This window comes from Oncorhynchus masou, chromosome 11, assembly GCF_036934945.1.
Source record: "Oncorhynchus masou masou isolate Uvic2021 chromosome 11, UVic_Omas_1.1, whole genome shotgun sequence".
Taxonomy (NCBI): Eukaryota; Metazoa; Chordata; class Actinopteri; order Salmoniformes; family Salmonidae; genus Oncorhynchus; species Oncorhynchus masou.
In genome coordinates, this window is record NC_088222.1 from 2,095,099 (window position 1) to 2,111,681 (window position 16,583).

The 16,583-nt window shown below is 46.2% G+C and overlaps 1 protein-coding gene across 1 annotated transcript in view; it reads right to left on the reverse strand.

The window, feature by feature from the left end:
* LOC135548030 (lysophosphatidic acid receptor 1) overlaps positions 1-16,167 on the reverse strand; it is a 94,940-nt gene extending 78,773 nt beyond the window's left edge. The window contains exon 1 of the mRNA XM_064977224.1: positions 15,868-16,167. The gene's annotated coding sequence lies outside the window, so the exon portion shown is untranslated. The remainder of the gene's footprint in view (positions 1-15,867) is intronic.
* Between the last annotated feature and the right edge of the window lie 416 nt (positions 16,168-16,583).

The following is a 16,583-nucleotide window of genomic DNA, read 5'->3' on the forward strand; positions in this document are numbered from 1 at the left end:
CTGTACGTTTGTGGTACTCTGCTTTGCTTTATCTTGGCCAGGTCGCAGTTGTAAGTAGCCTACCTGGTTAAATAAAGGTGAAATATATATAAATCTTTTTTATTAATTACGCCATAGGTTTCACCACTGCACCATAGGTTACGAATCAAAAGAGAACCATGGCACTCAGAATTTAGGCTTGTGTGTCAAACCTGTTAAAATTCAGACTAATAAAGAAGTGTAATGGGTTAATTTTTCTATGTTTTTAAAATGGTTTATTGCATCAGAGACGCGTTGGGCTTTTACAGCCTTCTTCAGTGCTACAAGACACCATTTTAAAGACTTAAAAACAGCATTTGTACAGAACTACAGATGAGCAGCAGGTGGTTCTAATCATGGTTTACTCCCATCCGCCAATCAGGGACGTGGCCCCTCTGGTCTACTTGTATACAAATGAGTCACAAAGAGATACAGAATTATAGGTTATCGGAGCGAGCCTGAAAGGCCACACACAAATCATTTGCCCCAGGTGTCCATTCATCTAATTACATCGATTCATGAGACAGCCCACCACAAAGAACATTAGGCAAAGACATGTGGGACAAACTTATAAACGATATGCAAAATCTGATATGGACAGTGTTCTTATACTGTATAACGGTCTACATGTGGCTTATAGGAAGGAGGTGAAATCAAATTATTATTTTAAACCGTGTGGAGATACATCATTTATTTGTATATTCACATAGCTTCTCTTTGGAGTAATTTGTTGTCATACTCTACGTGGTGAATTAACTTTTTCAATCCTTTTTTCATTACCCACTATGAAGTTTCTCAGCACACCAGACAAATGTGTTCATCTGGTAATCACTGAGCTACGTTACACCGTAGGTTACACCATACGAGGGAGAGCTCAGTTTATTGTTTTGGAAAGTTTGTTGTTTTTAAAAGTGTATGGGACAGTTTCTTAGTAGCTAGCTAACTTTTTAGTTTGGATCCAACGACGGAGTTGGCATCAGTTGCTGTGACTGCTAGTCTCTGATGTGGCCGACCAAGGCTAGTTCTGAGGAGTTATTCGGCGTAGCAGCTAGCCTAGCTGTTAGCCAGCTGCCTATCAAGCTAGCAGAGTTTTTTGATTGCTTAAACACAGCCCGGAACCCCAGTTAACAATTGTGTTTGGGACCACAGATTATCCCGCATTTGTGGCTGTCTAGAACCCTGCTGTTTTTGGTTATCAGTCTTCCCTGTGACCTGCCCTGTCTGGAACTGAAATGATCTCTGAGAAATTGAAGATGGACCACAGGAAGATTGAGGTGGAGCGCGCACACAGGACTGGAAAACCCACGACAGGCCCAGACCGATAGTGGTCAAGTTACTGATGTTCAAGAACAAGGTAGCTGTCCTGGAAAGCGCCAAGAACTTGAGAGGAACGTATATCTTCCTCAATGAGGACTATCCTGAAGATGAAAGAACTGATCCCAGCCATGAAAGCTGCCAGAGCGCGTGGGGACATTGCTTACATCCGCTACGACAGACTCATTGTCCACCCTCCCTCCCAGAAGCCTGGTAGTGATGAGAGAGCCAAGCCTATGGGTTCGTAGCTTCAACCCCACAGCACACACACAAACACACCAACTGATTAACGGACTGCTGAATGTATATGTCTTTCTCTCGCTTTGTTTGCTGTTTTCAGTATCATGTCTCTGATCAGCCAGGAAAGGGCTGAACAGCCCATAATAATGTGTGTAGCCTTAGAAATAAGGCACGAAGTCATTCACTTGCTAACATCAAATAACAATATATTAGCCATTTCTGAGACTCACTTAGATATTTCATTTGATTATACAGCAGTAGCAATACAAATGTAAAATGTATAGAAGAGACAGAAATGCTTTTGGGGGAGGAGTTGCCCTATGTATTCAGTGTTGGCACATCTACAGCCTTTTCTTTTGGGGTGCTGCTATCGGCCACCAAGTGGTAACAGTCAGTATCTAAATAATATGTGTGAAATGCTTGATAAAAGTATTTGGTGTAAACAGAGAGGTAAACATTCTTGGGGACCTGAATATTGACTGATTTTCCTCAAGCTGTCCTCTCAAGAGGAAGCTCCTCACTGTAACTAGTGCCTGTAATCTGGTTCTGGTCATTAATTGACCTTCCAGGGTGTTTACAAACACTACAGGAACAAGATCAAAAGTCATGAAAGAGTTGCAGTTTGTTTTGGAATGGGTGGCCAGTAATAATTTGGTCCTGAACATCTCTAAAACTAAGAGCATTGTATTTGGTACAAATCATTCCCTAAGTTCTTGACCTCAACTGAATCTGGTAATGAATGGTGTGGCTGTTGAACACGTTGAGGAGACTAAATGACTTGTCGTTACCTTAGATTATAAACTGTCATGGTCAAAACATATAGACTCAGTAGTTGTAAAGATGGGGAGAGGTCTGTCTGTAGTAAAGAGATGGGGAGAGGTCTGTCTGTAGTAAAGAGATGGGGAGAGGTCTGTCTGTAATAAAGAGATGGGGAGAGGTCTGTCTGTAATATAGAGATGGGGAGAGGTCTGTCTGTAATACAGAGATGGGGAGAGGTCTGTCTGTAGTAAAGAGATGCTCTGCTTTTTTGACAGCACACCCCACAAAGCAAGTCATGCAGGCTCTAGTTGTATCCTACCTTGATTATTGTCCTGTCATGTGGTCGAGTGCTGCAAGGAAAGACCTAGTTAAACTGCAGCTGGTCAGAACAGAGCGGCACGTTCTGCTCTTCATTGTAATCAGAGGGCTGATATAAATACTATGCTGCCAGTCTCTCTTGGCTCAGAGTTGAGGAGAGACTGACTGCACCACTTCTTCTCTTTGTCAGAAACATTGTGCTAAATCCCCCAAATGTTTGCATAGTCAACTTACACACAGCTCTGACACACACACACTTACCCCACCAGACATGCCACCAGGGTCTTTTCACAGTCCCCAAATCCAGAACAAATTCAAGGAAATGTACAGTATTATACAGAGCCGTTATTGCACAGAACTCCGTTCCATCTCATGTTGCTGAAATGAACAGCAACACCTCACGGCACAACGCCTCTCCTCCATTTAAAATCTAATCAAATTCTATTGGTCACATACACATGGTTAGCAGATGTTATTGCGAGTGTAGTGAAATGTTTGTAGTGTAGCGAAATGCTTGATAGTTGGTGTGGATGTATTGATATGTAGGCTACGTGTGCCTTTTTTCATTTATAGTTCTGTCCTTGAGCTGTTCTTGTAATGTTCTGTATTATGTCATGTTTTGTGTGGACCCCAGGAAGAGTAGCTACTCCTATTCATGGACCCCAGGAAGAGTAGCTACTCCTATTCATGGACCCCAGGAAGAGTAGCTACTCCTATTCATGGACCCCAGGAAGAGAGCTACTCCTATTCATGGACCCCAGGAAGAGTAGCTACTCCTATTCATGGACCCCAGGAAGAGTAGCTACTCCTATTCATGGACCCCAGGAAGAGTAGCTACTCCTATTCATGGACCCCAGGAAGAGACCCGCTACTCCTATTCATTGACCCCAGGAAGAGTAGCTACTCCTATTCATGGACCCCAGGAAGATTAGCTACTCCTACTCCTGGCTCCTACTCCTGGACCCCAGGAAGAGTAGCTACGGAAATATGGATCTTGCACATGCACAGAAATCTTTACTTTGATCCACGGCAAATCAGGTTTCCAGAAAATCGGTGTAGTGGACCTCAACATAAATACAACAAACGTAAACAGTTAGCACCAGCAGTGATCATCAGGGACCTCACAAGTTCTGGTCCTTTGTGCAGATGAGACCTGTTGGTTCCCAGCATCAAAGTCTGAGAACAGAACAGTGAGCGTTTGTTACCCTAGCTGTTCACATCATGTCTCCATTTTCTATAATCTGACTCCTCTCCTCCTCCTCCTCCTCCTCCTCCTCCTCCCTCTCCTTCCTATAGTTACCTAGTTCTGTGTAGTTAATTCTGCTGAAGGGATGAAAACTGCTTCCATGTGGCATTCTGGGTCCTCTTTTTCTCTCCCCTCTTCTCTCCCCCTTCCCTCTCTCCTTGTTTCCCTCTTTCTCTCTCCACAGCTGCCTTGAACCTTACTACTCAGAGCTCTGGGGGGAGAGGAGGAGGAATGCAGGCTCAGAACCTCTGGCAGATCAATAACAGACACACAGGGGGACGGCCAGGCTCTCTCAGTGGGAAGATTCTCTCTCCCTCTCGCAATCTCTCCGTTTTTTTTATTTAACCTTTATTTATACAGGATGTGGCATTGTGGTGAGAAGACCTTTTAACAAGGGAGCCTTCTCGCTCTCTATTCTCTCTATCAGTCTTCCTCTCTCCCCCACCCCCTTTCTCTCTTCCTCTCTCCCCCACCCCCTTTCTCTCTTCCTCTCCCCCACCCCACTTTCTTTCTCCCTCTCCCCCACCCCCTTTCTCTCTCCCCCCCCCCACCCCCTTTCGTTCTCCCCCACCCCCTTTCTCTCCTCTATAGATCTCTTCAACACATTGTAGGGCCCAGGCCCTGGTCTTCTGGTGTCGGCACTGAGAGCTCTGAGGCTCTGAGAGCGTCTAATAAGGATCATCTGTGGGTGAGGCTTTGTTGTACCCACAGTGCATCTGGTCAGCAGCTCCCATCCATCTAACTCTAACCCAACATGTGCTGCTGTCATAAGACAAACAGCATATCGAATGAGAAGAGCTAGCCTGGGTAGTAAGCATCAGTCTGTTTGTGCCAACATTTCACCCATTGACACTTCTTGTCATGCCAAATTGTTTGGTACAAGGAGTGGAATGTTAGCACAAAATAGGTCTGGGTGTCAGGCTAGAGAACATCTGAGGACCACATATACAACATTTCTCTTTTCTTTAATTCTTCACACTGATTCACAAAAAATATATTAGCATACTGTGTTTTATAGTCTCTGACTGCATGAAGTGATTAAAATGAAATTAATATGTGATCCAATCTGCGTATGTGTGTCAGAACTTTAACCAATCTTTGTATTCACCACAGTAGGTTGGTGCCACCTTAATTAGGGAGGATTGGGCTCGTGGTAATGACTGAGCGGAATCTGGGAATGGTATCAAACACATGAAACACATTGGTTTCCATGGTTTCCAGGTGTTTGATGCCATTCCATCTGCTCCGTTCCGGACATTATTATGAGCCCAATCCTCCCCTCAGCGGCCTCCACTGGTATTCACCATTTGGATTTTCAGATATACACAATGAACATGTTGCCAAGTAAAGAATCATTGATCCTGGCACATCTATCTACTGTAAAAGCTTATTGCTGATCTTTGATCGTCACACCAGGTCCACAGCCCCCACAGAGATCCTATACTTTTTCTACATTGACTCAAATCGAACTAGAAAAAGCACATTCTCTGAAGATAATAAAGTAGGTCTATTTAATTATGCTGTGTAACGCTGATCTGTGCATCATCATCCCTGGCACTGAGCAGGAGGTCCTGGTTACCCTGGACAACAACTGAGGAAGTCTGAAACATGCGACTCTGACTCTGATTAACATGCCTGTCACTTCCTGTTTCTGTTTTATACAGGGACTAAAACCTGACGCATCACAAGACTAATTAGAAATTCACACTAAAATAGAAACTTGTGGTTAAGAATATCTGCCTTGACCTTTAATATGAATTAAATAATAGTCAATAATAATGGTTAAAGTCATTTACACTTCCTATACATATTGGATTCAGCGATGTTGTATGTACCTAATTTCTTTATTAATAACCTTTTCAGGTTCAAAACTGTGCACTCTCCTCAAACAATAGAATGGTATTTCACTGTAATAGCTACTGTAAATTGGACAGTGCAGTAAGATTAACAAGAATTTAAGCTTTCTGCCAATATCAGATATGTCTATGTCCTGGGAAATGTTCTTGTTACTTACAACCTCATGCTAATCACATTAGCCTACGTTAGCTCAACCGTCCTGTGGAAGGCACACCGATCCCGAATGAGTTTTAATTAATCTAACTGCACTGTCCAATTTACAGCTATGGCTGAGTTGTTATTGGGTCTGCTGTAGATTGAAATACAACTGTTCCCAGGTCTGTATGTATGGATTGGCTGGCTCTAGAGTTTTGGGCTGGGGTATAGGGCTGGGGTACAGGGCTAAGGTATAGGGCTGGGGTATAGGGCTGGGGTATAGGGCTGGGGAATAGGGCTGGGGAATAGGGCTGGGGAATAGGGCTGGGGTATAAGGCTGGGGTATAAGGCTACATAGGGCTGGGGTATAGGGCTGGGGTATAGGCTGGGGTATAGGGCTGGGGTATAGGGCTGGGGTATAGGGCTGGGGCATAGGGCTGGGGAATAGGGCTGGGGTATAGGGCTGGGGTATAAGGCTGGGGTATAGGGCTGGGGTATAAGGCTGGGGCATAGGGATGGGGTATAAGGCTGGGGTATAAGGCTGGGGTATAGGTCTGGGGTATAGGGCTGGGGTATAGGGCTGGGGTATAGGGCTGGGGTATAGGGCTGGGGTATAGGGCTGGGGTATAGGGCTGGGGCATAGGGCTGGGGTATAGGGCTGGGGTATAGGGCTGGGATATAGGGCTGGGGTATAGGGCTGGGGAATAGGGCTGGGGAATAGGGCTGGGGAATAGGGCTGGGGTATAGGGCTGGGGTATAGGGCTGGGGTATAGGGCTGGGGAATAGGGCTGGGGTATAGGGCTGGGGTACAGGGCTGGGGTATAGGGCTGGGGAATAGGGCTGGGGTATAGGGCTGGGGTATAGGGCTGGGGAATAGGGCTAAGGTACAGTGCTGGGGAATAGGGCTACGGTACAGGGCTGGGGAATAGGGCTGGGGAATAGGGCTGGGGTATAGGGCTGGGGAATAGGGCTGGGGAATAGGGCTGGGGAATAGGGCTGGGGTATAGGGCTGGGGAATAGGGCTGGGGTATAGGGCTGGGGAATAGGGCTGGGGAATAGGGCTGGGGTATAGGGCTGGGGTATAGGGCTGGGGTATAGGGCTGGGGAATAGGGCTGGGGTATAGGGCTGGGGAATAGGGCTAAGGTACAGGGCTGGGGTATAGGGCTGGGGTATAGGGCTGGGGTATAGGGCTAAGGTACAGGGCTGGGGTATAGGGCTGGGGTACAGGGCTGGGGTACAGGGCTGGGGTATAGGGCTGGGGAATAGGGCTGGGGAATAGGGCTGGGGTATAGGGCTGTGGTATAGGGCTGGGGAATAGGGCTAAGGTACAGGGCTGGGGTATAGGGCTGGGGTATAGGGCTAAGGTACAGGGCTGGGGTATAGGGCTGGGGAATAGGGCTAAGGTACAGGGCTGGGGTATAGGGCTGGGGTATAGGGCTAAGGTACAGGGCTGGGGTATAGGGCTGGGGAATAGGGCTAAGGTATAGGGCTGGGGTATAGGGCTGGGGTACAGGGCTGGGGTATAGGGCTGGGGAATAGGGCTGGGGAATAGGGCTAAGGTACAGGGCTGGGGTATAGGGCTGGGGTATAGGGCTAAGGTACAGGGCTGGGGTATAGGGCTGGGGTATAAGGCTGGGGTATAGGGCTGGGGTACAGGGCTGGGGTATAGGGCTGGGGAATAGGGCTGGGGTATAGGGCTAAGGTACAGGGCTGGGGTATAGGGCTGGGGTATAAGGCTGGGGTATAGGGCTGGGGTACAGGGCTGGGGTATAGGGCTGGGGAATAGGGCTGGGGTATAGGGCTGGGGTATAGGGCTGGGGTATAGGGCTGGGGAATAGGGCTGGGGAATAGGGCTGGGGTATAGGGCTGGGGTATAGGGCTAAGGTATAGGGCTGGGGTATAGGGCTGGAGTAAAGGGCTGGGGTATAGGGCAAAGGTCTTCGACATCTCACAGAGCACAACACTGTGTCTAAACCGGAGTGAGTTCAGTACAAAACCTTATTATTGAGACTTGGGTCCTCAGCACAGGTCAAACCAGTGAACTCAGCCCACAGAGTCTCAGAACCACTGGGCACACGACGTCATTTCAATGTGCATAATTTGGTCATATTTGGTTAAGACATTGATCAATGAGATTACAGCTTCTATTCAGCCACTCAAAAAAGACAGCCAAAGGTTAGTTGAATTTCCAATGTGTTATCACTGCTCTTTCAATCATTTAAAAGCACAGCAAAGTTCAAAGGTCAAATGGGAACACAATGTGTGTTACTACGGTGCTTCATCGAATAGCAGAACCAAATGACCTAGATTGCAGTTGAGATTAATAGATTAATAGATTAACACGGTGCAAGTGATCAATGCTGTTCCAGATTCTGTGCAGATTATTACAGCAATTGTGAAGATCTCCACAGACCTGTGATGACCTACGCATTTCATCTTGACCTGTGATGACCTACGCATTTCATCTTGACCTGTGATGACCTACGTATGCCATCTTGACCTGTGATGACCTACGCATTTCATCTTGACCTGTGATGACCTACGCATTTCATCTTGACCTGTGATGACGTACGCATTTCATCTTGACCTGTGATGACCTACGCATTTCATCTTGACCTGTGATGACCTAAGCATTTCATCTTGACCTGTGACGACCTATGCATTTCATCTTGACCTGTGACGACCTACGCATGCCATCTTGACCTGTGACGACCTACGCATGCCATCTTGACCTCTTACGACCTACGCATGCCATCTTGACCTCTTACGACCTACGCATGCCATCTTGACCTCTTACGACCTACGCATGCCATCTTGACCTCTTACGACCTACGCATGCCATCTTGACCTCTTACGACCTACGCATGCCATCTTGACCTTTGATGACCTACGCATGCCATCTTGACCTGTGACGACCTACGCATGACATCTTGACCTTTTATGACCTATGCTTGCCATCTTGACCTGGGACGACCTACACATGCCATCTTGACCTCTTACGACCTACGCATGCCATCTTGACCTGTGTCGACCTACGCATTCCATCTTGACCTGTGATGACCTACGCATGCCATCTTGATCTGGGACGACCTACGCATGCCATCTTGACCTGTGACGACCTACGCATGCCATCTTGACCTGGGACAACCTACGCATGCCATCTTGACCTGTGACGACCTACGCATGCCATCTTGACCTGTGACGACCTACGCATGCCATCTTGACCTTTGATGACCTACGCATGCCATCTTGACCTTTGACGACCTACGCATGCCATCTTGACCTTTGATGACCTACGCATGCCATCTTGACCTGTGTCGACCTACGCATGCCATCTTGACCTGGGACGACCTACGCATGCCATCTTGACCTGTGACGACCTACGCATGCCATCTTGATCTGGGACGACCTACGCATAACATCTTGATCTGGGACGACCTACGCATGCCATCTTGACCTGTGACGACCTACGCATGCCATCTTGACCTGGGACGACCTACGCATGCCATCTTGACCTGTGTCGACCTACGCATGCCATCTTGACCTGTGACGCATGCCATCTTGATCTGGGACGACCTACGCATAACATCTTGATCTGGGACGACCTACGCATGCCATCTTGACCTGTGTCGACCTACGCATGCCATCTTGATCTGGGACGACCTACGCATAACATCTTGACCTGGGACGACCTACGCATGCCATCTTGATCTGGGACGATACGCATGCCAACTTGACCTGTGACGACCTACGCATGCCATCTTGACCTGTGTCGACCTACGCATGCCATCTTGATCTGGGACGACCTATGCATAACATCTTGATCTGGGACGACGCATGCCATCTTGACCTGTGACGACCTACGCTTGCCATCTTGATCTGGGACGACCTACGCATGCCATCTTGATCTGGGACGACCTACGCATGCCATCTTGACCTGTGACGACCTACGCATGACATCTTGATCTGGGATGACCTACGCATGCCATCTTGACCTGGGATGACCTACGCATTCCATCTTGACCTGTGACGACCTACGCATGCCATCTTGATCTGGGAAGACCTACGCATGCCATCTTGACCTGTGACGACCTACGCATTCCATCTTGACCTGTGACGACCTACGCATGCCATCTTGATCTGGGATGACCTACGCATGCCATCTTGACCTGTGACGACCTACGCATTCCATCTTGACCTGTGACGACCTACGCATGCCATCTTGATCTGGGACGACCTACGCATGCCATCTTGATCTGGGACGACCTACGCATGCCATCTTGATCTGGGACGACCTACGCATGCCATCTTGACCTGGGACGAACTACGCATGCCATCTTGACCTGTGACGACCTACGCATGCCATCTTGACCTGTGACGACCTACGCATTTCATCTTGATCTGGGACGACCTACGCATGCCATCTTGATCTGGGAAGACCTACGCATGCCATCTTGACCTGTGACAACCTACGCATGCCATCTTGATCTGGGACGACCTACGCATGCCATCTTGATCTGGGACGAACTACGCATGCCATCTTGACCTGTGACGACCTACATATTTCATCTTGATCTGGGACGACCTACGCATGCCATCTTGATCTGGGACGACCTACGCATGCCATCTTGATCTGGGACGACCTACGCATGCCATCTTGACCTGGGATGACCTACGCATGCCATCTTGATCTGGGACGACCTACGCATGCCATCTTGACCTGTGACGACCTACGCATTCCATCTTGACCTGTGACGACCTACGCATGTCATCTTGATCTGGGACGACCTACGCATGCCATCTTGATCTGGGACGACCTACGCATGCCATCTTGACCTGGGACGACCTACGCATGCCATCTTGACCTGGGACGACCTACGCATGCCATCTTGACCTGTGACGACCTACGCATTCCATCTTGACCTGTGACGACCTACGCATGCCATCTTGATCTGGGACGACCAACGCATGCCATCTTGATCTGGGACGACCTACGCATGCCATCTTGATCTGGGAAGACCTACGCATGCCATCTTGACCTGTGACGACCTACGCATGCCATCTTGACCTGGGACGACCTACGCATGCCATCTTGACCTGTGTCGACCTACGCATGCCATCTTGACCTGTGTCGACCTACGCATGCCATCTTGATCTGGGACGACCTACGCATAACATCTTGATCTGGGACGACCTACGCATGCCATCTTGACCTGTGTCGACCTACGCATGCCATCTTGATCTGGGACGACCTACGCATAACATCTTGACCTGGGACGACCTACGCATGCCATCTTGATCTGGGACGACCTACGCATGCCAACTTGACCTGTGACGACCTACGCATGCCATCTTGACCTGTGTCGACCTACGCATGCCATCTTGATCTGGGACGACCTATGCATAACATCTTGATCTGGGACGACCTACGCATGCCATCTTGACCTGTGACGACCTACGCTTGCCATCTTGATCTGGGACGACCTACGCATGCCATCTTGATCTGGGACGACCTACGCATGCCATCTTGACCTGTGACGACCTACGCATGACATCTTGATCTGGGATGACCTACGCATGCCATCTTGACCTGGGATGACCTACGCATTCCATCTTGACCTGTGACGACCTACGCATGCCATCTTGATCTGGGAAGACCTACGCATGCCATCTTGACCTGTGACGACCTACGCATTCCATCTTGACCTGTGACGACCTACGCATGCCATCTTGATCTGGGATGACCTACGCATGCCATCTTGACCTGTGACGACCTACGCATTCCATCTTGACCTGTGACGACCTACGCATGCCATCTTGATCTGGGACGACCTACGCATGCCATCTTGATCTGGGACGACCTACGCATGCCATCTTGATCTGGGACGACCTACGCATGCCATCTTGACCTGGGACGAACTACGCATGCCATCTTGACCTGTGACGACCTACGCATGCCATCTTGACCTGTGACGACCTACGCATTTCATCTTGATCTGGGACGACCTACGCATGCCATCTTGATCTGGGAAGACCTACGCATGCCATCTTGACCTGTGACAACCTACGCATGCCATCTTGATCTGGGACGACCTACGCATGCCATCTTGATCTGGGACGAACTACGCATGCCATCTTGACCTGTGACGACCTACATATTTCATCTTGATCTGGGACGACCTACGCATGCCATCTTGATCTGGGACGACCTACGCATGCCATCTTGATCTGGGACGACCTACGCATGCCATCTTGACCTGGGATGACCTACGCATGCCATCTTGATCTGGGACGACCTACGCATGCCATCTTGACCTGTGACGACCTACGCATTCCATCTTGACCTGTGACGACCTACGCATGTCATCTTGATCTGGGACGACCTACGCATGCCATCTTGATCTGGGACGACCTACGCATGCCATCTTGACCTGGGACGACCTACGCATGCCATCTTGACCTGGGACGACCTACGCATGCCATCTTGACCTGTGACGACCTACGCATTCCATCTTGACCTGTGACGACCTACGCATGCCATCTTGATCTGGGACGACCAACGCATGCCATCTTGATCTGGGACGACCTACGCATGCCATCTTGATCTGGGATGACCTACGCATGCCATCTTGACCTGGGACGACCTACGCATGCCATCTTGATCTGGGACGACCTACGCATGCCATCTTGATCTGGGACGACCTACGCATGCCATCTTGACCTGGGACGACCTACGCATGCCATCCTGAACATGTGCGCCTTCTATGATGACATAAGAAGACATTTATAGGTTCAGGAACCTCAAAATGTGGCCATGGATGTGTTACACATTTTAAGGTCGAACGTGACATTAGTTTGTAAAATGTTCTTAACTTAGGACTAATTACTCTCTCATAACATTGATATTGAATTGTCAACACAACCAGATATCAACATTTAAAGGATATCTTCTGACTTCGGCGATGTCATCTCCAAAACAGCCTCCAACACTCTACTCAGCAAACTGGATGCAGTCTATCACAGTGCCATCCGTTAAGTCACCAAAGCCCCTTATACCACCCACCACTGCGACCTGTATGCTCTCGTCGGCTGGCCCTCGCTACATATTCGTCGCCAGACCCACTGGCTCCAGGTCATCTACAAGTCCATGCTAGGTAAAGCTCCGCCTTATCTCAGTTCACTGGTCACCTCCCTCACCAACTTCAAACATCTGCTATCTGAGCAGCTAACCGATCGCTGCAGCTGGACATAGTCTATCGGTAAATAGCCCACCCAATTTTACCTACCTCATCCCCATACTGTTTTTATTTATTTAATTTTCTGCTCTTTTGCACACCAAAATCTCTACCTGTACATGACCATCTGATCATTTATCACTCGTGTTAATCTGCTAAATTGTAATTATTTGCCTACCTCCTCATGCCTTTTGCACACCCAATTTTTCAGTTTTGATTTGTTAAAAAAGTTTGAAATATCCAATAAATGTTGTTCCACTTCATGATTGTGTCCCACTTGTTGTTGATTCTTCACAAAAAAATACAGTTTTATATCTTTATGTTTGAAGCCTGAAATGTGGCAAAAGGTCGCAAAGTTCAAGGGGGCCGAATACTTTCGCAAGGCACTGTATATAGACTCTCTTTTTTTTGTACTGTGTTATTGACTTGTTAATTGTTTACTCAATGTGTAACTCTGTGTTGTCTGTTCACACTGCTATGCTTTATCTTGGCCAGGTCGCAGTTGTAAATGAGAACTTGTTCCCAACTAGCCTACCTGGTTAAATAAAGGTGAAATAAAAAAAAAGTAAAAAATAAAATAAAAATAAATAAATGATTGGATTGTTCCATCTGACTCTGACTGAGTCTGGCTTTAATTCCTTTAATTCCTGTTTGTCTTCAAATTAATCATTGATATGTTGAATTCACATCTCCATCAATAATGTAAATTAAAGAATAGGACTAAATCAAATCAACATGTAGATGCTTTTTTAAATGCAGTTTGATTTGAATGAGTCCTGCTATTTCACGGTTTACTGCAGTGGGCTAAATCAGGGCCACAAAGAGTCATTCTTCTTAAACAAATATACCTTGAAACAAATGTATATATGGCTTACAAAAAGAAGACACCTGTAACATGTCAGATATAGAGTTAAAATGTATCATAAGTTGAGTTTGCATCCAAATATTACATTTACATTTACATTTAAGTCATTTAGCAGACGCTCTTATCCAGAGCGACTTACAAATTGGTGAATTCACCTTCTGACATCCAGTGGAACAGCCACTTTATATACATCACAGAAGAGTGAAATCGAACAAAACTGTTTGACATAGAAACACCAGATTTTCTCCGTTGTTTATTAATCATGTAAAATATGAATAGCACCCATTAGGCCATTAGGACAGTTGACTGCAGGAAAGGGCTGCCTTCGATGTTTGGTTGAGCTGGAGACGTGAATTCAACATATAAATTATTCATTGTAGACAAACTGGATTTAAAGCCAGTCTCAGTCAGAGGCTCAGATGGAACTATCCAATCAGAAGATACATCTCCTTTAAATGTTGATATCTGGTGGTTGTGTTGACAACCAAACACAATTCAACATCACTAAATATCATGACATTTGTAATCAACTAGAGCTTGAAACCATAGGCCTATTTTATTGTCTATTTCACAGTTGAATTCTGGGTTGAATTGAAACAACAGCTGTTGATGACTTCATAAACGCTATAGGCCTAAAAAAACATATTTAAATATATATATATGATAAAGTATAGTCACATTTCCTTTGCTCTCTTAAACATACCTTTTTGAACAACATCAATAGAAAACATTAATCGATTTAGTTTTTAAGTGGAGATCTCTCAACAATCCTTCTCACGATAGCACATTGGTAATAGTCAGTATACATAATCAGGCTTGGTTAAAAACTCTGAATGGGAGACCAACGGGTCGCTGTAAGCAGATCCATTTTTGTATTGTGGATACAACATTTAAGATCTAACATTGTTATATAAGGTACAAATTCAACATATTTTATACAAGGTTTGTCTATGTTAACATTTGGTTACCATGATAACATAATCCCATGGTTGAAATTTGACCCTCAATTATCAAATCCTATGTATTTTTCATGAATACTCCATGTTGACAAATTACATTGAAACAACGTTTATTCAACCAGTTTGTGCCCAGTGGGGCGGGAGAGTAAAGTATACCAAGGCATAATATACCTTGGGGGTCAAAACACAGGACGAATATATAGACATGTACCGGCCAATGTTTACGCAAAGGACTCCAATAATCTGTAAAAACTACAGGATAAAAACTACCATAGAGCCTGGATGAATACATCATATACGTGTTTTATTCTGAATAATGGGATTTTGGACAATATGGATACAGAGAAAGTGAGAACAGAAAGAGAGAGACAACAGAGAGATTGGGAGAGAGAACAGAGAGATCGAGAGAGAGAGAGAGAGAGAGAGAGAGAGAGAGAGAGAGGGAGAGGGAGAGAGAACAGAGAGAGAGAGGGAGAGGGAGAGGGAGAGAGAACAGAGAGAGAGAGAGAGAGAGGAGAGAGAGAGAGAGAGAGAGAGAGAGAGAGAGAGAGAGAGAGAGAGAGAGAGAGAGAGAGAGAGACAGAGACAGAGAGGGAGAGAGAGGCAGAATGTCATCGAAGAAAAAGGGGTAAAAACTCCCCAAACCGATCATGTTCCAATGCAACACATACTGTAGCTAAAATGTATTCCCATTTTCCGAAGCCCAGGTTTCATCTTATGTAATGCTCTGTCATTATGTTTTGTAGTGGAAAAACTAAGATTAATTAATTAAACTAATGGCAAAGTTAACGGTTTTATGAGGCACCGCTGCTCAGTCGCGTTGGCGCAACAATTTATCCTGATTCAGCAGCACAGTCTCCAGTCCTGCGCGTAACATACCTATTACATTTAAGTTCAACAGAAATCTAAAATATACTTACAGTTGTACCTTCTCAGCGATATTTCGAAAATGTTGCTTGAACCTCAAAAAAATATTATTTCGGAGTGTCTACCAAAATCCCCCCAAAAAGTGAATTCCGTTATTCAGGTCGTCCGTCAGAGTCGCATGTGTTGATTCTTCCAATCCAAGCAAATGATAATTAATCTTTTAATTTTACAGTCCATGAAGAGAAGTGTGTTTTTGTTTATTTCCGATTGAATAGTTCCCGAGGGCTCCGTCTCTCTCTCTTCTTTCCGTGCCTCCTTCTCTCGTACCTCACAGAGCCCTGTGTGCCACTCGACAGAACGGGACCACTGTCTGCACATGACGTCACACACTACACACACGAGTGCGTAATTTTTTTCTTGAGTGCGTAATTGAAAACACATTTTTCAGAGACTTGTAAAGAGAGAGAGAGAGAGAGAGAGAGAGGTAGATAGAGAGAGAGAGATAGATAGATAGATAGATAGATAGAACACGTTTTTTTTACCAATTAGATTCCTGTTTTCTACTTTAATAACACTGAACAAAAATATAAACATGCAGCAATTTCAAAGAGTTCACTGATATACAGTACATATTAAGAAATTAGTGAATAAATTAGGTCCTAATCTATGGATTTCACATGACTGGGAATACAGATCTGCATCTGTTGGTCACAGATACCTTAAAACAAAAGATAGGGTTGTGGATCAGAAAACCATCAGAGTTGAATGG